The sequence below is a fragment of the Heptranchias perlo genome, chromosome 17, assembly GCF_035084215.1.
Source record: "Heptranchias perlo isolate sHepPer1 chromosome 17, sHepPer1.hap1, whole genome shotgun sequence".
In the NCBI taxonomy this organism is placed as follows: domain Eukaryota; kingdom Metazoa; phylum Chordata; class Chondrichthyes; order Hexanchiformes; family Hexanchidae; genus Heptranchias; species Heptranchias perlo.
In genome coordinates, this window is record NC_090341.1 from 51,880,923 (window position 1) to 51,905,270 (window position 24,348).

At 47.7% G+C, this 24,348-nt stretch overlaps 1 protein-coding gene across 2 annotated transcripts in view; it reads left to right on the forward strand.

Annotated features, from left to right (window-relative positions):
* The window catches only part of dag1 (dystroglycan 1), a 112,977-nt gene that overhangs the window by 19,821 nt on the left and 68,808 nt on the right, over positions 1-24,348 (forward strand). The window contains exon 1 of one of the 2 annotated variants that reach the window (XM_067998993.1): positions 4,296-4,348. The exons of the other annotated variant lie outside the window; for it this stretch is intronic. The gene's annotated coding sequence lies outside the window, so the exon portion shown is untranslated. Of the gene's footprint in view, positions 1-4,295; positions 4,349-24,348 lie in introns of those variants that run through there. 2 annotated transcript variants of the gene reach the window in all.

Here is a 24,348-nt window from a genome sequence, read left to right on the forward strand (position 1 = left end):
CATTCAGTTAGATCATGGCTAATCTGTACTTCAACTCCATTTTCCCACCTTTGCTCCATATCCCTTGATACCCTTACCTAACAAAAATAAAGAGCATCCTTCAGAGACTGTTTAAAGGTGCTGTTGGAAAGTGGTGGTTGTGACTAAGTTAGCTTAATCCTGATCAGGCTAACTCTCTGACTCCACCACAGCGAGAGATCAGGGTTTGAGTCGCAGCACAGAGCGTCCACTATGTGAAATAGAAAGCTCTGCTGGAGGAACTTTGTGCAACACCTTTTAAACCTTAAGCCAAATAACGTGAAGCAAGGCCCTCTCATACTCGTTTGTTGCACTTCAGCTGTTTATTACGTGATTTCCTTCGTTACCACCTCCTCTGTTGCGAGAGAGGTCTTCCCACGAGCCACAGCCTGGACCATGCCAGATTAGCCCACCGGCTAGTCGTTGAGCTGGGGCTGCTTACCAAACCAGCCCCCCTCCCCCCAATCTTGGCTCCATACCTGCAAATCCCTGCACATGGCACATTCCTGATCTTCGAACGGGTTTGAGAGCATGGCAGTTGAGAGCTGGGCTCCTGGTTGGTGAGGTTACTTTATGTTGATTTGTTGGATTTGCACCAGTGTTGTCCAATAGAAATCGCTGACTAGCCACAGGTGAGGCTACGGCATCACCGTTTTAGCCACATGCACTAATTTTAGTAGAAAACGCCGTACACATAATACAGGTCAATGTACTTCATGTGTGTATGTTTACTTAACAAACATCTACCACCATTCGGTACCCAAGGAAGTAAAGCACTCTCAACAATCAAAAAAACGCTCGCACACTCTGCCGTACCATTTTACCAACAAACTCATATAAAGGTTAAAGTATCCATGCAAACACGTGTGAATATGAGTATTGAGATCGCACACCCAACAACAGTGTCTATTACTCATTTTTGATTAATCAGAAATTTCAATTAACCACATCCGATTCCCAATTAGCAATGTGTGGTTAGTGGTTAAGGTATTGGACAACGCTGGTTGACGGTGCAGTCAGCGATTGGATGTAGGGCGATATGTTCACTCTTGATCTCGTATTGCTGTAGTTCTATCTTCATCATAATGTGATCATTCATCCTCTCCCCACTCCTGTGTCTGTTATTGGATCTGGTCCTCTGGACAGCAACCCCATCCAAACATGGCTGTAATGTGAACTTGGCGATAAATTACAGCCGAGCGACCTTCTGCACCTGACTCATTGGTTCCTTCTCTTCCACCTCCTCCCAGCCAACCCTGGATTTAAATTGTGCGCAGTGTGTAATTTCAGTGAATGCACTACTGAGGATCAGGAGAAAGCTGGTCCAAGATTTCCTAACTGACTGAAGCAGCTGTGTGACTCATTGCATGTCAGGGAAGGGCACGTGTGAGCATGGAATTTGTGAACAGTGCAGCTCCAGCATTAGAAATGAGCGAGTGCTAGAGGAACAGGACCGCGAGCTTCGGCTCTGCACAGTTTCCGTCTTTTATTTTTCCTCTTCTGCCTGAGGACCAGAGGGGAAAAAAAAGTCCTCAACTTCAGGATTTGCGGGGATCCGAGTTGGTGTGCGGCATGATGGAGCTTGCACCACGGGCCAGCTTGGCTGGCCTCCCATCTTCCACCCTCTGTAAACTTGAGCTCATCTAGAACTCTGCTGCCTGACTCGCACCAAGTCCCCTGTGCTAGCTGACCTACATTGGTTCCCGGTCTGGGAACGCCTCGATTTAAAAATTCTCATCCTTGTGTTCAAATCTCTCCATGGCCTCATCCCTCCCTATCCCTGTAACAACCTCCAGCCCTATATCCCTCCGCGATCTCTGCGCTCCTCCAATTCTGGCTTTGTGCATCCCTGATTTCCATCGCTCCACCATTGGCGGTGGAGCCTTCAGCTGCCTAGGCCCTAAGCTCTGGAATTCCCTCCCTAAACCCCTCTCCTCCTTTAAGACACTCCTTAAAACCTACCTCTGACCAAGCTTTTAGACCAAGCTGTCCTAATATCTCCTTATCTGGCTTGGTGTCAACTTTTGTTCGGTTACGCTCCTGTGAAGCGTCTTGGGATGTTTTACTACATGAAAGGCGCCATATAAATGCAAGTTGTTGTTGTATGGAGGCGTCACGGCAGAACCCAATCCCATCCTCAGCTGATGTGGATCACCATGTGACAGCCCTACCCACGGTCCCGGCGGCAATGGAGGCTTATAGACATGTCAGCAAAGGCTGCCTCTCTGAGCTCCTTGGAATTGCATCACCCACATTCTCTGTGACCTCATTTGCATCTGTTAGTCATTTTTTCTTAGGATGTGGGCACGGTCACATTTTTTTTTGCCCATCCCTTGTAGCCATAGTGATCGTTTTTATATAGCTGAGCCACTTAAGTGGGCATTGAGTCAACAGCATGGGGTGGGACTGGAGTCACACATAGCCCAGACTGGGTGGGACTTTAGTGAACCAGTTGAGCAGCTTTCATGGTAATTTTTTTTCTGGTGCAATTATTTATTTCATAGCTTGCATTGGTGGGATTTGAACTCTCGACCTCTGGGATGCTAGTCCAGCACCATAACCACTAGGTTATGTACCTGCGGAGACTGTGCTGAGAGACAGAGGTCTGCATTGTTCAAAGAACAATGAGCCCTGGGTGGGGGGGGGGTGGGGAGTAGGGTTGCCAGCTCTAGTTGGATGTTTTCCTTGAGGTTTCATCACATGACTTCCAACTGCCCCATCCCCTGCCCTCACACCATTGGTCTCCCTACATGTCCATCCTTGCACGCCAATTGGAAGGAGAACTCTGTAACCCGATTAGATGATCCTTGACTCTTAATCAAGATTTCCGCCCCATCTCCAATATTTTTATAACTAATAAACAAAAGTGTTAAAAGAAAATTTTATGCCCCTATAATTTTTCTCCCGGATTATGAACATACGAAAGTGACAGACAGGAAAAGACACACTGGTCCATCTAGTCTGTCCCATACTATATAGAATTACATAGACTCTGCAGCACCGAAACAGGCCATTTGGCCCAACTGGTCAATGCTGGTGTTTATGCTCCACACGTGCCTCCTCCCACCCTACTTCACCTAACCCTCTCAACATAAACTTCTATTGTGTACTTATCTAGCATCCCCTTAAATGCATTTATGCTATTCACCTCAACTACTTCATGTTGTATTGAATGGCACATTCTCACCACTCTCTGGGCGACCAACATCACTAAAACAGATTATCTGGACATGATCACATTGGTGTTTGTGGGACCTTGCTGTGCGCAAATTGGCTGCCACATTTCCTACATTACAACTGTGACTACACTTCAAAAGTACTTAATTGGCTGTAAAGCACTTTGGGACATCATGAGGTTGTGAAAGGCGCTATATAAATGCAAGTTCGTTCTTTCTTTAAAGAAGGTTCTCCTGAATTCCTTAATGGACTTATTACTGACTATAAAGTACACCCTTGGATGTATCCATTCATGAGTGCCCATTTCGAGTTTTCATGTTGCTCGCCAACTAGTTACATCCAGCGATATCATAGGATTGGGAAGGCATGGGGGTCCAAGATGTACTTAATGGTCTTAAAATGGCAGAATGAACCAAGCGGATCCCATGCAGGAGCGACAAATAAAATATAAAGAACAAAAAAAAATAACAAAATAATATAAATGGCCAAAAATTAAGCCAGTGATAGAATATTGATTCTGAAAGCAATAATTACACATAATGCATAGAAACATGAATGGCAGTAAACACAATATTTGAACGTCTTAAAATTGTAGAATGTTGACACCGCCCCAGCATAGAATCTCATCTCGGTCCCCTGGTGTAGATCCAGTATTCCGCAATTCAAGCAGCTAGCGGTGTGCGGACTACACAGTGAGCTGCTGAGAGTTGGTACGTGTGGGAGTTTAAGGGTTAATCTCTTTAAATCTAGTGCATATTGCTTCAACTGTTTAAGTTCAATTGCTTTCAACTGTTTAAGTTCAATTTTAAAGTGTAAATTTTTAAGTTTCTGTCAGGCTTCAGCAGAGAGAGCTGCTGTAGCAAGTTAATTGGTTAGCTAGATTAAACTAGTACTTGAAGGTGGGGCAGGCCTGACTTATCTGAGTCACAAACTGTAGAAATACAGGGGCTTGTCAGTGCAAACTGCACGGTGTGCGGACTACACAGTGTAAGCTGCTGAGAGTTGGTACGTGGGGGAGGGAGGTGCTGCTTTGCCTTGCTTTTCTGACCTTTTTCCCCAGAGCGGCAGTGGACCTGAGAGTAGAAGACTGAGATTGGGGAATAAAAGCAGCAGCAGACCTGCAACAAGAGACAACTACTGTGCGACGTCACAGGTGAGGGAGCAGAGTATAAAAGGGGAGACCTAGAGCGGGAAGAGAGTCTGAGAGTCTAAGGCAAGTCATGGCAGCAAAGCTCGCACCCGTGATATGCTCCTCCTGCACTATGTGGGAAGTCATGGACACTACCAGTGTCACTGGCGACCATGTGTGCAGGAAGTGTGTCCAGCTGCAGCTACTGGCTAACCGTCTTTCGGAGCTGGAGCTGCAGGTGGATTCACTGTGGCACATCCGTGATGCTGAGACTGTCGTGGATAGCACGTTCAGTGAGGTGGTCACACCGCAGGTAAAGATTACGCAGGCAGAAAGGAAATGGGTGACCACCAGGCAGAGTAAAAGGACTAGGCAGGTAGAGCAGGAGTCCCCTGGGGCCATCTCTCTCTCAAACAGATATTCTGCTTTAGATACTGTTGGGGGAGATGGCTTATCAGGGGAAAGCAGCAAAAGCCAGGTTCGGGGCACCACAGGTGTCTCTGCTGCACAGGAGGGGAGGAAGAAGAGTGGCAGGGCTATAGTGATTTGGGATTCGATTGTAAGGGGAACAGATAGGCGTTTCTGCGGCCGCAAAAGTGACTCCAGGATGGTATGTTGCCTCCCTGGTGCTAGGGGGCTGTAGTGGGGGGAGAAGCTAAATGCGATTAAAATCACTAAGGAATTGGTACTCAGTAAATTAATGGGACTCAAGGCAGATAAATCCCCTGGACCTGATGGCTTACATCCTAGGGTCTTGAGGGAAGTGGCAGTAGGGATTGTGGGATTGTGGATGCTTTGGTGGTAATTTTCCAAAATTCTCTGGACTCGGCAGATTGGAAAACTGCTAATGTAACACCCTTATTTAAAAAGGGTAGTAGACAGAAGGCTGGAAATTATAGACCAGTTAGCCTAACATCTGTGGTGGGTAAAATTTTGGAGTCTATTATTAAGGTGACAATAGCGGAACATTTGGATAAACATAATTTAATAGGACAAAGTCAGCATGGCTTTACGAAGGGGAAGTCATGTCTGACAAATTTGCGTGAGTTCTTTGAGGACATAACGTACAGGGTGGATAAAGGGGAACCAGTGGACGTAGTGTATTTAGACTTCCAGAAGGCATTTGACAAGGTGCCACATAAGATTATTGCTCAAGATAAAGAATCACTGGATTGGGGGTAATATTCTGGCATGGGTGGAGGATTGGTTATCTAACAGGAAGCAGAGAGTTGGGATAAACGGTTCATTCTCGGACTGGCAACCAGTAGCCAGTGGTGTTCTGCAGGGGTCGGTGCTGGGTCCCCAACTCCTTACAATCTATATTAACGATTTGGAGGAGGGGACCGGGTGTAACATATCAAAGTTTGCAGATGATACAAAGATGGGAGGGAAAGTAGAGAGTGAGGAGGACATAAAAAACCTACAAGGGGATATAGACAGGCTGGGTGAGTGGGCGGAGATTTGGCAGATGCAATACAATATTGGAAAATGTGAGGTTATGCACTTTGGCAGGAAAAATCGGAGAGCAAGTTATTATCTTAATGGCGAGAAACTGGAAAGTACTGCAGTACAAAGGGATCTGGGGGTCCTAGTGCAAGAAAATCAAAAGGTTAGTATGCAGGTGCAGCAGGTGATCAAGAAGGCCAACGGAATGTTGGCGTTTATTGCTAGGGGGATAAAATATAAAAACAGGGAGGTATTGCTGCAGTTATATAAGGTATTGGTGAGACCGCACCTGGAATACTGCATGCAGTTTTGGTCTCCGTACTTGAGAAAAGACATACTTGCTCTCGAGGCAGTACAAAGAAGGTTCACTCGGTTAATCCCGGGGATGAGGGGGCGGACATATGAGGAGAGGTTGAGTAGACTGGGACTCTACTCATTGGAGTTCAGAAGAATGAGAGGCGATCTTATTGAAACATATAAGATTGTGAAGGGGCTTGATCGGGTGGATGCGGTAAGGATGTTCCCAAGGATGGGTGAAACTAGAACTAGGGGGCATAATCTGAGAATAAGGGGCTGCTCTTTCAAAACTGAGATGAGGAGAAACTTCTTCACTCAGAGGGTAGTAGGTCTGTGGAATTTGCTGCCCCAGGAAGCTGTGGAAGCTACATCATTAAATAAATTTAAAACAGAAATAGACAGTTTCCTCGAAGTAAAGGGAATTAGGGGTTACGGGGAGCGGGCAGGAAATTCAACATGAATTTAGATTTGAGGTTAGGATCAGATCAGCCATGATCTTATTGAATGGAGGAGCAGGCTCGAGGGAGCGATTGGCCTACTCCTGCTCCTATTTCTTCTTATGTTCTTATATAGTTATGAGTTTCTGAAGGAGGGAGAGAAGTAATATTTAGAGACTTGTGGTGCCTGGCGACAGGAGACGCCAAGCGATTTGGCAGAGTACTTTTTGTCCGTGGCATGCTGACATCCAGCAGATGGGGATGTTGTTTATCCGGATAAATCCCATCCGGTACCAATTTGTTCTTTTATAATTCCCTCCTGTCTGAGGTGATCACCAGAGATCACCTAAGAGTGTGTTATGTGATGCACTGTTTTGCGGAACCACAGCCACTGCATCAGAGAACTTCCCAAGAATGTTGCAGTTAAGGTTGTTGATACGTGTGAACAGCAGCCGTTTGAATGCTAGATGAGTTGTGGTAGGATGGCGGAGTTGCACGACTACAACCGTACCTATGATCTCCAGACATACTAAACAGACAACAGCACATAAGCAAGTTGTTACCCAGGCTCTTTGCTTTGCCTCAGGAAACCTGAGCACTTGACCAAGGACGAGAGTGTCACACGTACCCCACGCTGATCTCCGCAGAACACCCAGCCCTAAGTTCTCTGAACAGCCCATTTAGCCAACGTTTGTATGTTGTTACCGGCGGGACCACGAGGAGGCAGGGCTCACTGCGACCGAGAACTGACTAGGGTTACGGCTACAAAACTATGACTCTCTCAGCATCTGAATTAAGAGAGTCATAGTTACTCCTGCTATACTTATGACCCCTAGTTTTGGTCTCCCCCACAAGCGGAAACATTTTGTCTATGTCTACCCTATCAAACCCCTTCATAATTTTAAAGACCCCTATTAGGTCACCCCTCAGCCTTCTCTTTTCTGGAGAAAAGAGCCCCAGCCTGTTCAGTCTTTCCTGATAGTGAGATATAGTTCTGATGCCTTACAATGCAGACACTCCCTACCCTCCCGAAGCCGTGTAATCTCTGGGTTACTCACAGCAGGGTCCTCGAGATGAATCTTTAATTCCTGTCGTCTCCAGGACAATCCTGGAGAGGTTTAAAACTCTACCTGTGAACTTTTTTTTTTATTATTCGTTCATGGGATGTGGGCGTCGCTGGCAAGGCCGGCATTTATTGCCCATCCCTAATTGCCCTCGAGAAGGTGGTGGTGAGCCGCCTTCTTGAACCGCTGCAGTCCGTGTGGTGACGGTTCTCCCACAATGCTGTTAGGAAGGGAGTTCCAGGATTTTGACCCAGCGACAATGAAGGAACGGCGATATATTTCCAAGTCGGGATGGTGTGTGACTTGGAGGGGAACGTGCAGGTGGTGTTGTTCCCATGCGCCTGCTGCCCTTGTCCTTCTAGGTGGTAGAGGTCGCGGGTTTGGGAGGTGCTGTCGAAGAAGCCTTGGCGAGTTGCTGCAGTGCATCCTGTGGATGGTGCACACTGCAGCCACAGTGCGCCGGTGGTGAAGGGAGTGAATGTTTAGGGTGGTGGATGGGGTGCCAATCAAGCGGGCTGCTTTATCTTGGATGGTGTCGAGCTTCTTGAGTGTTGTTGGAGCTGCACTCATCCAGGCAAGTGGAGAGTATTCCATCACACTCCTGACTTGTGCCTTGTAGATGGTGGAAAGGCTTTGGGGAGTCAGTAGGTGAGTCACTCGCCGCAGAATACCCAGCCTCTGACCTGCTCTCGTAGCCACAGTATTTATATGGCTGGTCCAGTTCAGTTTCTGGTCAATGGTGACCCCCAGGATGTTGATGGTGGGGGATTTGGCGATGGTAATGCCGTTGAATGTCAAGGGGAGGTGGTTAGACTCTCTCTTGTTGGAGATGGTCATTGCCTGGCACTTATCTGGCGCGAATGTTACTTGCCACTTATCAGCCCAAGCCTGGATGTTGTCCAGGTCTTGCTGCATGCAGGCTCGGACTGCTTCATTATCTGAGGGGTTGCGAATGGAACTGAACACTGTGCAGTCATCAGCGAACATCCCCATTTCTGACCTTATGATGGAGGGAAGGTCATTGATGAAGCAGCTGAAGATGGTTGGGCCAAGGACACTGCCCTGAGGAACTCCTGCAGCAATGCCCTGGGGCTGAGATGACTGGCCTCCAACAACCACTACCATCTTCCTTTGTGCCAGGTATGACTCCAGCCACTGGAGAGTTTTCCCCCTGATTCCCATTGACTTCAATTTTACTAGGGCTCCTTGGTGCCACACTCGGTCAAATGCTGCCTTGATGTCAAGGGCAGTCACTCTCCCCTCACCTCTGGAATTCAGCTCTTTTGTCCATGTTTGGACCAAGGCTGTAATGAGGTCTGGAGCCGAGTGGTCCTGGCGGAACCCAAACTGAGCATCGGTGAGCAGGTTATTGGTGAGTAAGTGCCGCTTGATAGCACTGTCGACGACACCTTCCATCACTTTGCTGATGATTGAGAGTAGACTGATGGGGCGGTAATTGGCCGGATTGGATTTGTCCTGCTTTTTGTGGACAGGACATACCTGGGCAATTTTCCACATTGTCGGGTGGATGCCAGTGTTGTAGCTGTACTGGAACAGCTTGGCTAGAGGCGCAGCTAGTTCTGGAGCACAAGTCTTCAGCAATTGCGACCCAGGTGTGCGGTACAGTCTCCAGCAGCTTATATATTGCATGTTAGTGGCACCGGCTCCCGATGCACCTCAGCTTGGAGTAAATCTCCCGAAGATGGCTGGGTGAAGAACTGGCCATCCTGGCTTACTGGCCTTAACGAATCTCATCGGGTTTACTTTTGGGGTAAAGCAAAGAAAGAACTTGCGTTTATTTAGCGCCTTTCACGATCTCATGACGCCCCAAAGCGTTTTACCAGTCAATGAAGTACTTTTGAAGTGCAGTGGCTGTTGTAAGAAACATGGCAGCTAAAATTGCACACAACAGGGTCCCTCATACAGCAATGAGATTAATGAGCAGATAATCTGCTTGTGATGTTGGTTAAGGGATCAATATTGGCCAGGGTGATCGGCCCTGCTCTTTGAAAAGTACCTTGGGATCTTTTACGTCCACCTGAGAGGGCAGACGGGGCCTCAGTTTAAAGTTTCATCTGAAAGACGGCATCTCCGACAGTGCAGCACTCCCTCAGTACTGCACTGGGGAGTCAGCCTGGATTATGAGCTCAGGTGCCTGAAGTGGGACTTGAACCCACAAATTCAAGTAGCACTCGGCCGAACAAGGCACGTAGCCCAGGGACCAGGGGCACTTGAGTGGTTTGCTATAAAATCAGCTTCTCTTGGTGAGGATCACGGGCACTGTGCATTACGTCGGAGTGATTTGTGGTGTGAGCTGGTTTGGTGTGGGTCAGGTGGTTGTGAGGAAGAGTGATGTGGAAGAGTCACTAAAATAAACGAGCATGCTCATTGCAGCCACTGTGTCTCAAAAGATAATGCCCCATTTGTTTTTTTTAACAATAGGACACATTTGCAGTCCCTGTTTGTGTGAAATAATAGTTTTTTTCCTACAGTGTAAACAATTTAAACTGTACTCCACAGAGGATTCCAGTGCACACAGTGTGATTAGAGTGGGGCAGTGTTTGTTCCACACTGACTTTAAATTCAGACTTTAAAAGATCATTCGCAGCTCATGCTGCACCAGCCTCTCACCTGTTGGCAGGACAACAGCAACCGCTTGCATTTATATAGCATCTTTATTGTAGAAAAGTGTCCCAAGGCGCTTCACCAAAGCGTAATCAGACACTGATCGACGCTGAGCCAAAGGAGACGTTAGATGGGATGACTAAAAGTCTGGTCAAATAGGTGGGGTTTAAAGATGGTCTTAAAGGCGGAGAGGTTTAGGGAGGGATTTCAGAGCTTGGGGCCAAGGCGGCTGAAGGCATCGCTGCCGATGGCGGGGTAAAGGGAGTGGACGTTGCACAAGAGTCCAGAGTTGGAGGAACGCAGAATTCTCAGAGGGTTGTCGTGCTGGAGCAGTTTAGAGATAGGGAGGGGCAAATGTGAGCTTTTAAAATTTGAGGCGTTGAACTGAGAACCAACATAGGACCTTTGTCTCTAGAGCCTTGCCTGCTAATGCCTCGTCCCTTGGCTGCTGAAACTTTCGTTACCTCAAAGGTCGATTTCTCAAGTGCTGCCCTTAATGGGCTCCTCGCCTCCAACCTTCCCAAACTTCAGCTAATCCAGAAAAAAAGGTTCTCTAGCACTCTAGCCAGTTCTGCTGGCTCCTTTTGAATCAATTGCAGAATCCTTTGTTTTCAAATCCCTTCTGTGGCCTTGTCCCACCCTATTTGGGTAATCTACTTCCTGTATCCCACCATTTCCCTGGCTCTGGATTATTGCTTGTTCCCTGCTACCACCAAAGACTGATCTTTCAGCCATTGTACCCCTGACTTTGGAATCCTCTTCTAAAACCACATTGCCTTCAAAAGCCTCCTTTAAAAAAAATCTATCACTTTAACTGTGCCTTCAGTTTCCTTCCTAGTTTCCTTCCTTCCTTCCCCTCCCAACTCCTGCTTGATGCCCGCGAATTACCTTATGAGACGCACTGTAAACATTAAGTCACGGTTTGCTCGCTGCGTAACTGTACAGAGCTGCCATTTATTCAGCACGTTAAGGGTTAATGTGTTTGGAACTGTCCTTGCTGTTCATGGAGAGAGCACTCACAAATGATTCACACTGCTCTGAATTCTCAATTGTTGGGTATTTGGTGGGGGGGGGGGGGGGGGAAAGATAAGTTGTGAATGTCACATTTGCTCTCATGCACGCTCACGCCCCATGCATTCTAATTCAACTAGAATCATTTTCTGCAGGTGCTAATGTCCCTTTAATTTGATTTTTCAAATCCTTTTGCTCCAGGATAGTCCAGTGGAGGAGGCCCATTGGTCTGTAGGATTAGTTTGGGAACCACTCGACCCCCCCCCCACCTTTGCCTTGTGAGGTTAACTCTGATGGCCAGCGCTGTGTTGGAGGCAGCCTTGTGATGTAAATGCCCCAGTTTAAATCCCCTCCGATTTCTGGTTGGACATATTTCGGGAGGTTTCATGATGTGATCTGCCACCTCCAACTGCCCCGCTCCCGCCATTGGTCATCTGTCCTCGTGACGCCCCGCCTTCCCACGCCAATTGGAGAGTGGACCCCAATTGGATGATTCTTGGCCATTTTTTCCCACTCCGATAATTTTTTAATTCCCCCTATGACTTTTCTCCCGGGTTGCTCGCAGCAGTGTCACATTCATTCCTGAAGCCTCCAGGACAATCCGAGAAGGTTGGTAGCCCTCGCCTCGGGTTGTGATTTTACCATCACCCCCCCACCCCCCATTGGCATTTGCCTGCCATTTTGATTTCAGCAGCAGGTAGATTGAGTGCTCAGCTAACTGAGCTAATGAAGGGGGGGTTGGGTTGGCAAGAAAGAAAGACTTGTATTTATATAGTGCCTTTCGTGTCCTCAGGACGCCATAAAGCTCTTCACAGCCAATCAAGTACTTTTTGAAGTGAAGTTGCTGTTGTAATGTAGGAAACGCTGCAGCCAATTTCTACACGGCAAGCTCCCAGTAATGGGATAAATGACCAGATAACCTGTTTTGGTTGGTTGAGGGATAAGTATTGGCCAGGACACACAAGAAATCTCCCCAGCTCTTCTTCAAATAGGGATCTTTTACGTCCACCTGAGAGGGCAGACGGGGCCTCGGTGTAACATCTCATCCGAAGGAGGGCACCTCCGACAGTGCAGCACTTCCTCAGTACTGCACTGACGTGTTAGCGAGATTATGTGCTCAAGTCTGGAACGGGGCTTGAACCCATGACCTGACTCAGAGGCGAGAGTGCTCCCATTAAGCCATGGCTGACATCTGGAAAGAAGAGAGATGCTTACATTTATAAACCCCTTCGACTCCTGTTAGCTATAGATCACCTCTGTACTTTAGGGTTTTTTTTGTTAAACTATTCAAACTAATTGCGTAATCCTCAAGACAGGAAGAAAACAATAATACTGGGAAAGGAAACACATTAAGGCCATGTTCATCGATCCAGGCCATGTCCCCAGGAATAGGTGCTTTTTACATTTAAATGGTACCCCAGTGTGTAGGGCTCAAAGGGAGACCCATATGCTGCTCTCCCCATTTTTACCCCTCTTCCTCCTACCACTCCAAACTCTTTGCACTGGGGCTTATTAACTCTGATCACAGGAGAGTAGCGTCTGAGCGCAGTCTCTCTGCATTTACACTGCTAAAACTGGATCCCTTACCCCAGCGACAGAATCTGAGATCCATAAGAGGTATGACTGCAGAGGTGCCATTCTTTATGTCGGAGAGTGTAGCCGGTGTAGTCGATAGCGGACGTAACATGTCTTAACGTCAACAGCACTCCTTCAGAATAAAACTGCCTGTTGACATGAGGTGATTTATCCTGAGATACAGAGCTGTGTAAGCTGCCTTTGATGGGTTCTTTGCCATCTACTGTACAGTGGACTCTCTGTAAGCCTGCCATTAGGAGTCCCAGAGAAAGGGCATGCTTGTGAGGAGCCCCTTATGGAGTACGTTAAAACACTGGCTCTCTATTAATGAGGCGGCTATGAACAATGTGCTTTATATTGGAGGTAGTTCACTGTACAGTTGGATTGTATGATTGTTGACAGGAAGCTCTGGTGTTTTAGTAATCAAACATTTAACAAGTAACACTGTGTGTTGCGCATGTCCGGTGTATGAGCCGGTTTGACAGTAGTGGGTGTATCAGCCAAGCCCAAGCCTGTCTTCGCCTGATGTCCATTTAACATTGATTCTCGTTGAGAAACAGGAACCCTGGCTGATTTTCCCCCACCCTCGGCCCAAGGGTGCTAAGACCAATTGTAGTACCCAATCTCCACGATAGGTGAGGGACTTCAGACATGTGGAGAAACTGGAGTTGTTCTCCTTAAAGGTTATGGGGAGATTTAATAGAGGTGGTTTTTTTTTTATTCGTTTATGGGATGTGGCGTCGCTGGCAAGGCCAGCATTTATTGCCCATCCCTAATTGCCCTCGAGAAGGTGGTGGTGAGCTGCCTTCTTGAACCGCTGCAGTCCGTGTGGTGAAGGTTCTCCCACAGTGCAGTTAGGAAGGGAGTTCCAGGATTTTGATCCAGCGACGAAGAAGGAACGGCAATATATTTCCAAGTCGGGATGGTGTGTGACTTGGAGAGGAACATGCAGGTGGTGGTATTCCCATGTGCCTGCTGCCCTTGTCCTTCTAGGTGGTAGAGGGTGTGGGTTTGGGAGGTGCTGTTGAAGCCTTGGCAAGTTGCTGCAGTGCATCCTCTGGATGGTACACACTGTAGCTACGACGTGCCGGTGGTGAAGGGAATGAATGTGTAGGGTGGTGGATGGGGTGCCAATCAAGCGGGCTGCTTTGTCCTGGATGGTGTTGAGGTTCTTGAGTGTTGTTGGAGCTGCACTTATCCAGGCAAGTGGAGAATATTCTGTCACACTCCTGACTTGTGCCTTGTAGATGGTGGAAAGGCGAGTCAGGAGGTGAGTCACTCGCCGCAGAATACCCAGCCTCTGACCTGCTCTTGTCGCCGCAGTATTTATGTGGCTTGTCCAGTTAAGGTTCTGGTCAATGGTGACCCCCAGGATGTTGATGGTGGGGGATTTGGCGATGGTAATGCCATTGAATGTCAAGGGGAGGTGGTTAGACACTCGTTGTAGATGGCTGTTGTCTGGCGCGAATGCTTCTTGCCACTTATCAGCCCAAGCCTGAATGTTGTCCAGGTCTTGCTGTATGCAGGCACGGACTGCTTCATTATCTGAGGGGTTGCGAATGAAACTGAACACTGTGCAATCACCAGCGAACATCCCCATTTCTGACCTTATGGTGGAGGGAAGGTCATTGATGAAGCAGCTGAAGATGGTTGGGCCTAGGACACTGCCCTGAGGAACTCCTGCAGCAATGTCCTGGGGCTGAGATGATTGGCCTCCAACAACCACTACCATCTTCCTTTGTGCTAGGTATGACTCCAGCCATTGGAGAGTTTTCCCCCTGATTCCCATTGACTTCAATTTTACTGGGGCTCCTTGGTGCCACACTCGGTCAAATGCTGCCTTGATGTCAAGGCCAGTCACTCTCGCCTCACACCTGGAATTCAGCTCTTTTGTCCATGTTTGGACCAAGGCTGTAATGAGGTCTGGAGCCGAGTGATCCTGGCGGAACCCAAACTGAGCATCGGTGAGCAGGTTATTGATGAGTAAGTGCTGCTTGAAAGTACTGTTGCCGACACCTTCCATCACTTTGCTGATTGAGAGTAGACTGATGGTGCAGTAATTGGTCGGATTGGATTTGTCCTGCTTTTTGTGGACAGGACATAACTGGGCAATATTCTACGTTGTCGGGTGGATGCCAGTGTTGTAGCTGTACTGGAACAGTTTGGCTAGAGGCGTGGCTAGTTCTGGAGCACAAGTCTTGAGCACGACAGCCGGGATGTTGTCGGGGCCCATAGGCTTTTGATGTATCCAGTGCACTCAGCCGTTTCTTGATATCATGTGGAGTGAATCGAATTGGCTGAAGACTGGCTTCTGTGATGGTGGGGATATTGGGAGGAGGCTGAGATGGATCATCCACTCGGCACTTCTGGCTGAAGATGGTTGCAAACGCTTCAGCCTTGTCTTTTGCACTCACGTGCTGGACTCCGCCATCATTGAAGATGGAGATGTTCGCAGAGCCTCCTCCTGCCGTTAGTTGTTTAATTGTCCACCACCGTTCACGACTGGATGTGGCAGGACTGCAGAGCTTTGATCTGATCTGTTGGTTGTGGAATCTCCTAGCTCTGTCTGCAGCATGTTGCGTCTGCTGTTTAGCATGAATGTAGTCCTGTGGTGTAGCTTCACCAGGTTGGCACCTCATTTTTAGGTACGCTTGGTGCTGCTCCTGGCATGCTCTTCTATACTCCTCATTGAGCCATAGTTGATTCCCCTGGCTTGTTGGTAATGGTAGAGTGACGAATATGCCGGGCCATGAGGTTACAGATTGTGGTGGAATACAATTCTGCTGCTGCTGATGGCCCAAAACACCTCATGGATGCCCAGTTTTGAGCTGCTAGATCTGTTCTGAATCTATCCCATTTAGCACGGTGATAGTGCCACACAACACGTTGGATGGTGTGCTCAGTGCAAAGATGGGACTTCGTCTCCACGAGGACTGTGCGGTGGTCACTCCTACCAATACTGTCATGGACAGATGCATCTGCGACAGGTAGATTGATGAGGACGAGGTCAAGTAGGTTTTTCCCTTGTGTTGGTTCACTCGCCATCTGCCACAGGCCCGGTCTGGCAGCTATGTCCTTCAGGACTCAGCCAGCTCGGTCAGTAGTGGTGTTACTGAACCACTCTTGGTGATGGACGTTGAAGTTCCCCACCCAGAGTACATCCTGTGCCCTTGCTACCCTCAGCGCTTCCTCCAAGTGGTGCTCAACGTGGAGCAGGACTGATTCATCAGTTGAGGGAGGGTGGTAGGTTGCAATCAGCAGGAGATTTCCTTGCCCATGTTTGACCTGATGCCGTAAGATTTCATGGGGTCCGGAGTCAATGTTGAGGACTCCCAGGGCCACTCCCACCTGACTCTGTCACTGTACTGCCACCTCTGGTGGATCTGTCCTGCCGGTGGGACAGGACATACCCAGGGATGGTGATGGAAGAGTCTGGGACGTTGGCTGAAAGGTATGATTCTGAGAGTATGGCTATGTCAGGCTGTTGCTTGACTAGTCTGTGGGACAGCTCTCCCAATTTTGGCACAAGTCCCCAGATGTTAGTGAGGAGGACTTTGCAGGGTCGACTGGACTTGGTTTGGCTGTGTTGTGTCCGGTGCTGGGTGGTCCGTCTGGTTTTATTCTTATGACTTTTTGTAGTGAGATTGTACAACTGAGTGGCTTGCTAGGCCATTTCAGAGGGTGATTAAGAATCAACAATATATTGCTGTGGGTCTGGCTTCACATATAGGCCAGACCAGGAAAAGACGGCAGTTTTCCCTTCCTAAAGGACATTAGTGAATCAGGTGGGTTTTTATGACAATCTGGTAGTTTCATGGCCACCATTACTGATTCCAGATTTTTATTTAATTGAATTTAAAATCCCCAGCTGCCATGGCGGGATTTGAACTCATGACTCCGGATTATTGGTTCTGGACTCTGGATTACTAGACAAGTAACATAACCACTATGCTACCGTACCCTTCAAAATGCTGAAATGTTCTGATAGAGTAAATAAGGAGAAACTGTTTCCAGTGGCAAGATGAGTCGGTAACCAGAGGACACAGATTGAAGATAATTGGCAAAAGAAGCAGAAGGTACATGAGGAGAAATTTTTTTTACGCAGCGAGTTATGATCTGGAATGCATCGCCTGAAAGGGTGATTGAAGCAGATTCAATAGTAACTTTTTCAAAAGGGAATTAAATACTTGAAAAGGAGAAATTTGCAGGGTTATGGGGAAAGAGCAGGGGAGTGGAACTATTTGTTTAGCTCTTTCAAAGACCCAGCACAGGCACAATGGACCAAATGGCGGCCTCCTGTACTGTAAGATTCAATGATAATTATGCATTTGATTCATCCGTCCAGAGATGTACTTAAACTGAGTCAATCAAATTACATTCTCCATGATGGGATCGGCCTCAGCCGAGAGGGCCCAGTAGCCTGGTGTCAGCTGTGGCTTAGTGGTACTGCTTTTGCCTATGAGTTCGAAGGTTGTGGGTTCAAGCCCTACACCTGGGACTTGAGTACATAATCTAGGCCCACACTTCAGTGAAGTACTGAGGGAGTGCTGCACTGTCAGATGTGCTGTCTTTTGAATGAGACATTAAACTAAGGCCCTGTCTGCCCCCTCAGGTGGAAGTAAAAGATTCCATGGCACTATTTTGAAGAAGAGCCAGGGAGTTCTCCTCGGTGCCCTGGCCAATATTTACCCTTCAGCCAATAGCTCTAAAGCAGATGATCTGGTCATTATCACATTGCTGTTTGTGGGACCTTGCTGTGCACAAATTGGCTGCCGCATTTCCTACGTTACAACAGTGACTACACTTCAAAAGTACTTGATTGGCTGTAAAGTGCTTTGGGACATCCTGAGGTCATGAAAGGTGCTTTCTAAATGCAAGTTTTTCTTTTTCCTGTGTTTGGGTATGAAGACTGAGTGAGGTACCAAGGGTTGGCTGGCACCTGCGGAGCTAAACTCCAGCATGAAGAAACTCCAGCAGGAGACGCACCAGTAGTGAATACAGGAAGACGATGTTCACCAGATTGAGCTGGCGAGGGTTAATAGGGAATGAGTGACGCTCCTTTAAGTTACAATGATGAGAATGCCGGGGGTTGCCGTTGATCACCATCTGACTGGGGCCCATTGATCGAGCTTTGTTTTTCGAATTTGTAATGCACAGCCAGAACTGTGAGGTGCAAACATCATTGTTACAATTGCCCTAATTACCGATGCCCCCAGCCACTGTGCTATACCACGCTTGGCAGCTGTCCCTTTTGACAGATTCACAAACAAAACAATTTCCAAGTTTTCCCTACCCCCACATGCCCCTTCCCTCCCTCCCCAGTGCTGATTGTCGTTGCTACGTGGGTGAAAGACCCTGCCGGTTGTTAAGTGGTCTGAGGCCGAGTGGAAAGGTCTGGAGTTCGGTGACTGATGAGGCACTCTATTCTCCATGAAAGAAAGGGAGGGGCAGAGAAAGTAAAATCTCAATTAAACAGTGGGATCAAATAAGCCCAAAGCCTTGGAGAGATTGGACAGCCCCTTGAAAGAAAGACTTGCATTTATATAGTGTCTTTCACAGCCCAAGCACGTCCCAAAGCGCTTTACAGCCAGTGAAATACTTTTTGAAGTGTAGTCACTGTTGTGATATAGGTGTCGCAGCAGCCAATTTGCACACAGCAAGATCCCACAAATAGCAGTGTGATAGATGACTATATCATCTGTTTTAGTGATGTTCGTTGAGGGATAAATATTGGCCAGAACACCGGGGAGAGCTCTTCTGCTCTTCGGGGGATAAATATTGGCCAGAACACCGGGGAGAGCTCTTCTGCTCTTCGGGAACATCAGCCTAGATTATGTGGTCAAGTCTCTGAAGTAGGACTTGAACCCACAACCGTCTGACTCAGAGGCGAGAGTGCTACCCACTGAGCCACAGCTGACACCCTGAATGGATTCTCGGAAATCAACCTGAGTGATGTCACTAGGATTTCAGTAAAGTATAATAGTGGGTGTGAAAGTTTAATATCATGCTCACTTGAACCGTGAAAAATACCCACGTCAGACTACAGACTGTCCAGAGTGTATTTTCAGCTGTCAAATACTTTTACATTGGAGCTTGTTGAGCTCTTGTCATGGGGGGAAACAGTGTCTTTGCGTTAGCTTCCCAGGTTTACACCCTAAGAGCAGCTCCCATATCCTGGAAGCAGGACCCTGGACCCATGCGAATCTAGAAGCGGATTCCACTGCTGGCATCAGGGAGCTGGGTGAAGGGCTGGTGGTTACAGGCCTGTGACAGAGGGTAGTGACAGGAGTGGTTTCAGGGGATGAATTAAGATCACACAAGGAGTGGTATTATTTACCCCTTCCCCTTCCTCGCCCCCCCCCTCCAACAATCTGTAGTGTATTGGTTATATCTCTTTTTGTAATATTCAGTCTCGGGATGTGAATGTCGCTGGCAAGGCAAGCATTTATTGACTGGCTATAGTCATTCAGCCAAGGTCTATTCTTGCGATCCCCACTAGAAAGTGTGTGCGTGGTGGGCAAGAATGGGCTGGATTGTGACGCTTGTCATGGTCAAATAACCTGTCTAGACTCTCGGGGAGTGGTCAGTTGGGTGTGTGCCGCAGCAAGTGTTGGTGTGTTCAGGAGAGGAGGTGGCGAAAAACTAGGAAAGAAGAAAAAAATCTCAATGAAAAAAGCAACGGTTTCTCAATCAATACAGGACATGTTGGAGAATGGGTCCCAGTCAAGTGGTGCAATCTGCTTTTCATTTCCTTCATGAGAAAGATTTGGATGCAGTCAGCGTGGAGCTACTTTGCCGGCATTAATCCACTGCTCACCCAGTACACGTCAGGACAGTGATCGCTGGAGCAGTGTTTGATTTCATTTATTCTCGAGGTATGGGCGACCGTGGGAAGGCCAGACTTATGGCCCATCCCTAGTTGCCTTCTAGAAGCAAGTTCGTTCTACAGACGATATGGAAATGTCAACCCTGAATCGCATGTAGGCCAGGAAAGGATCCCTGAAGTACATTATTGGAAGCCTTTCACAACCTCACGACATCCCAAAGCACTTCACAGCCAATGAACTACTTTTAAAATGTTGTCGCTGTTGCAATGTAGGAAACTTAGCAGTCAGTTAGCACGCAGCAAGGTCCAACAAACAGCAATGTGATAAATATTGGCCAGGACACTGGGGAGAATTCCCCTGCTCTTTTACGAATAGTGCCATGGGATCTTTTACGTCCACCTAAGAAGGCAGACGGGACCTCAGTTTAACATCTCATCCAAAAGACGGCACCACTGACAGTGCAGCACTCCCTCAGTACTGCACTGGAATGTCAGCCTGGATTATGTGCTCAAGTCTCTGGAGTGGGACTTGAACCCACCACCTCCTGACTCAGGCGAGAGTGCTACCACTGAGCCATGGGTGACACCTAAGAGTCAACCACGCTAAGGGAGTGCAGTCAAGGATAGGCCAGACCTCATGGGAGTGCCAACCTCTCATGGTAGGATTTGAAATCATAACCTTGGGTAATCTGGAACCATTACACCATGTGGATGCCATTCACAAACTGGCAAACTTATGACCCAATGAATGGCGCTGGTTAAAAAAAATAAGAACTGCATTATATTTGAACTCCTTCTGTCCAGCACTTCATGAGAGCAGGTTTTTAAAGGGTTTTTTTGGGGAGGTTGAGGGGGGTGTGGGGGGATGAGGGTATTTGAAAGACCTGCTTAGAATTGTAGAGTGAATTCTTCAGTGCATCTCATGGCTGTACACTGTAGGGTTCCTGTCCAGGTAACCAGTGTGGTTCAGGCACTTGTGCTTTTGGCACATCATGAAGAGTGGAATGTTATCCCTGTGCCATTTTGCTGCAATGTGGGCTCGATACGAGAGTACAGGTGGATGGAGGTTGTTTTTAATTTTAACTTTTTCAAAATTTTCTCTCCTCTACCTCAGACACAGACCTATGTTGGGACACCGTCCCTTGGGTCATGGTCACTCCCTGCAGACGCTGACTCGTGTTGGGACACCGTCCCTTGGGTCATGGTCACTCCCTGCAGACGCTGACTCGTGTTGGGACACCGGCCCTTGGGTCATGGTCACTCCCTGCAGACGCTGACTCGTGTTGGGACACCGGCCCTTGGGTCATGGTCACTCCCTGCAGACGCTGACTCGTGTTGGGACACCGGCCCTTGGGTCATGGTCACTCCCTGCAGACGCTGACTCGTGTTGGGACACCGTCCCTTGGGTCATGGTCACTCCCTGCAGACGCTGACTCGTGTTGGGACACCGGCCCTTGGGTCTTGGCCGATTCTTTCAGACGCTGACTCATGCTGGGGTACCATCCCTTGGGTCATGGTCACTGGTACTCACCAATTAGGCGCCACATCTGATCTTGTCCTCACTCAACCCTCCACACATACTTTCCAGTAGGAGTCCCTGGATAATGATCAGTAGCATGAATCTCGACTGATTCCTCCTCCTCCCCTTTCCCCAAAACTCGCTTGGGAAATGAGGCCGATTATAGGTTCAAGTTTGTTCCACCTGACACATTTGCTCTGATAGGCTCAAAAGATCTTAATAATTTTGTCCGCAACCAGAGAAATAATTGCAAAAAAAGTCTAGATTAATTCTGATGGATCTTGGTCACTTTGATGTAGTTTGAAAGAATACTTTGTCCTTTTTTACATCAATTCAAATTTGAAGTAACATATGATCTTCCCTTCTCCCTTTGTCCGGCACTGGTCTGAATGCCAGTTCATTTAGAGCAGTATTTCCCAAATGTAGTGTTGAGGAACCCCTCCCTTCCCAGCAATATGGACATGCTGTCAGTGACCATCTGTGGTAACTTTCAAAAGGCAGTTTCAGCTACCCCAAAGGAAAACAGTGGCCTCATCGTAGGAAACCTGCCCCATCAGAAATGAGGTACAAGTAAATCATCAAATAGGGAAAATACAGAAACCAGTGATAGGCAAACAGAAATCTAGTGGCCTCACGGATCCTCCCCCCCCCCCCCCCGCCCTTCTGAGGTCCAGGGACCCCAGTTTGTTGTTTCATACTTTAGGGGTTGATGGCAGGCGACCGTTCTCTAGCCATAGATGGTGCTCACAAACATAACAACAACTTGCATTTATATAGTGCCTTTAACGTAGTAAAACAGGGTCACCGAGCCCCTTGGAGACACAGTGCGTGGAAGTCACCTGTCTCACCTCACAGCTGCTTTCTTGGGGCCCTTGCATTTTTAATCTTCTACCCTGTCTATATGACCAGGTTTGTTGTGTGAGATACCAAACCCTGCTCTTTCCTTCCCCCCGCCCCCCCCCCCCCCCAATTCTGGAGCCAGAGTTACTGATGATCCCGATTTTGTATGGGAGGAGGGATGGGGGAAATTGACTTGGAACAGACATCTGTCAACAGACATCTGTCTGAGTTCTGCTACTGAATGCACATATAACGAGGGCATGAATTTGATCAGTATGGGAAGCAGAATAGCTCCAGATGTCATTGTAAAACAGTCTTTCGAATGCATACTACGAGCTCCGATTATATTGCTTCAGGCTTGCTTTCTAATACAGAAACATTGACACACCCTTTATTGTAATGCGCATTATGTATGTCATCCAGAGATGATCTTTGTTGGGGAGGAGCTTGGTGTGATTGCTGCTTCACAAAGTCCTTTGCAAGCTTATTTACAATACAAGCTATCTGATTTGTATGTGAACTTAAGCCATGTTTTATTTCATTAAGTCTGGCGATTTCCCAGCCCCCCAAGACAGTACAGACCACCTCGGCTCTGGTTCCACATCTTGGACAGTTTCAACAACAATAACTTGCATTTATATGATGTGGAGATGCCGGTGATGGACTGGGGTGGACAAATGTAAGGAATCTTACAACATCAGGTTATAGTCCAACAGTTTTGTTTGAATTTTCAAATAAAACTGTTGGACTATAACCTGGTGTTGTAAGATTCCTTACATTTGCATTTATATAGCATACTTCATGTAGTAAAACGTCCCAAGGAGCTTCACAGGATCGTTATCAAACAAAAATTGTGATAACAAGCCACAAAAGGAGATATTACGACAAGTGACCAAAAGCTTGGTCAAAGAGGTAGGTTCTAAGGAGTATCTTAAAGGAGGAGAGGGAGGTGGAGAGGTTTAGGGAGGGAATTCTAGAGCTTAGGACCTAGACAGCTGAAGGCATGGCCGCCAGTACTGAGTGAAGGGAGTGGGGGATGCACGAGAGGCCAGAGTTCTAGGAGAGTTGTAGGGCTGCGCAAGCTTCTTTGTAGATATTGTGTGCTGGGTCTCGCCACCGCCAGCAGGAAAACACGTGTGAAATTGCAAATCGTAACTTTATTTCTTGACCACTGCACCCTGTCCAATAGCCAGAGAAGGTTTTTGTGGGCTACCCAAACTTATACCTTTGGACGAATTCCAGGAGCTTTTTTCCTATTCCATCGAGAGATGTTGCTCGCGAGCCAGGGTTATGCTTGGTTGCTATGGTAAGTGAGACAGCACTAACGTTACAGTAACATCATCAGTCGCATCACCCGTACACCAATAAGATGGTTGAGAGAGGGCAAGAGCGTGTGGACGTGACATTTTAAACACCGGCTGCACTGTATTCGTTTTTAAGAATTCCCTATGATTTTTCTCCCAGTTTGCTCGCAATCTTCTAAATCCTGGAGTCTCCAGGACAATCTGGGAGGGCTTGGCATCTATACTAGTGGGAGGAGTGGTCGGGCTGCATTTACAGGGAGCGTCGGGGTGGGTCAAGGGGGATAAATGCCTTGGGGTGGGAGTCAGTGGATCGAGGCAGTAACTTACGATTGTTTATCTCGCAGCTATAGATAAATTCAGGACTGCGCCTCCCCCTCCCCACCCCCCTTCCCACCCCGGCCACCCTTTCAGTAACAGCAGCACAGGGTAACGCACCTTTTTTAAAAAACGTGAGCTCCCACTACATGATTTGTCGAACCGGTCTTGCCCACTGTGCAGTCACTAGCTGAAGAAAGTATAAACAAAGTAAAAGCAAAACTTGAGTTGGGCTCAAACGCAAGGCCATCATGCTCACGCAGTTTTTATTTTTTGCGTTCCTTGTGTTTTGTTTTTACTCGATGATTGCACACTAAAGAAGGTAGATGGAGGGGGAAGGGCAAACTGCTGGACAACAAACTGGGAGCAGCAGCCATTCCCCCTCCTCCCCCCCCCCCCAATACGTGCCAAGTTTAGTAAACTCTTTTCCCCCCCCCCCGGCATGTGAATTCTAACTAAGGTATCGTACAGAATGAGGCGCAAGACCTGACTTGAGCCCCTGCACCTACCATTTGAAAATCCTCCCTTTCAAAACGCACGATTTCCCAGGAATTCCAGCAAACTCTATTTTTTTTAAAAGGCCTTTGTTTGGTTACCATAGAAACAGGATGTTGAGGAATTGACTCCTTTGCATGGAGGGAAGGGGTCAGAGAGGTTTTTTTTTTAGCCATTCTTTGTTCAGATGTACAAGGGGCTTTTCTCTGGCCATGGAGGATCAGAAGGGCTGAAATGCTGCCCCCCCCTCAATTGAATGTAAATTACCTC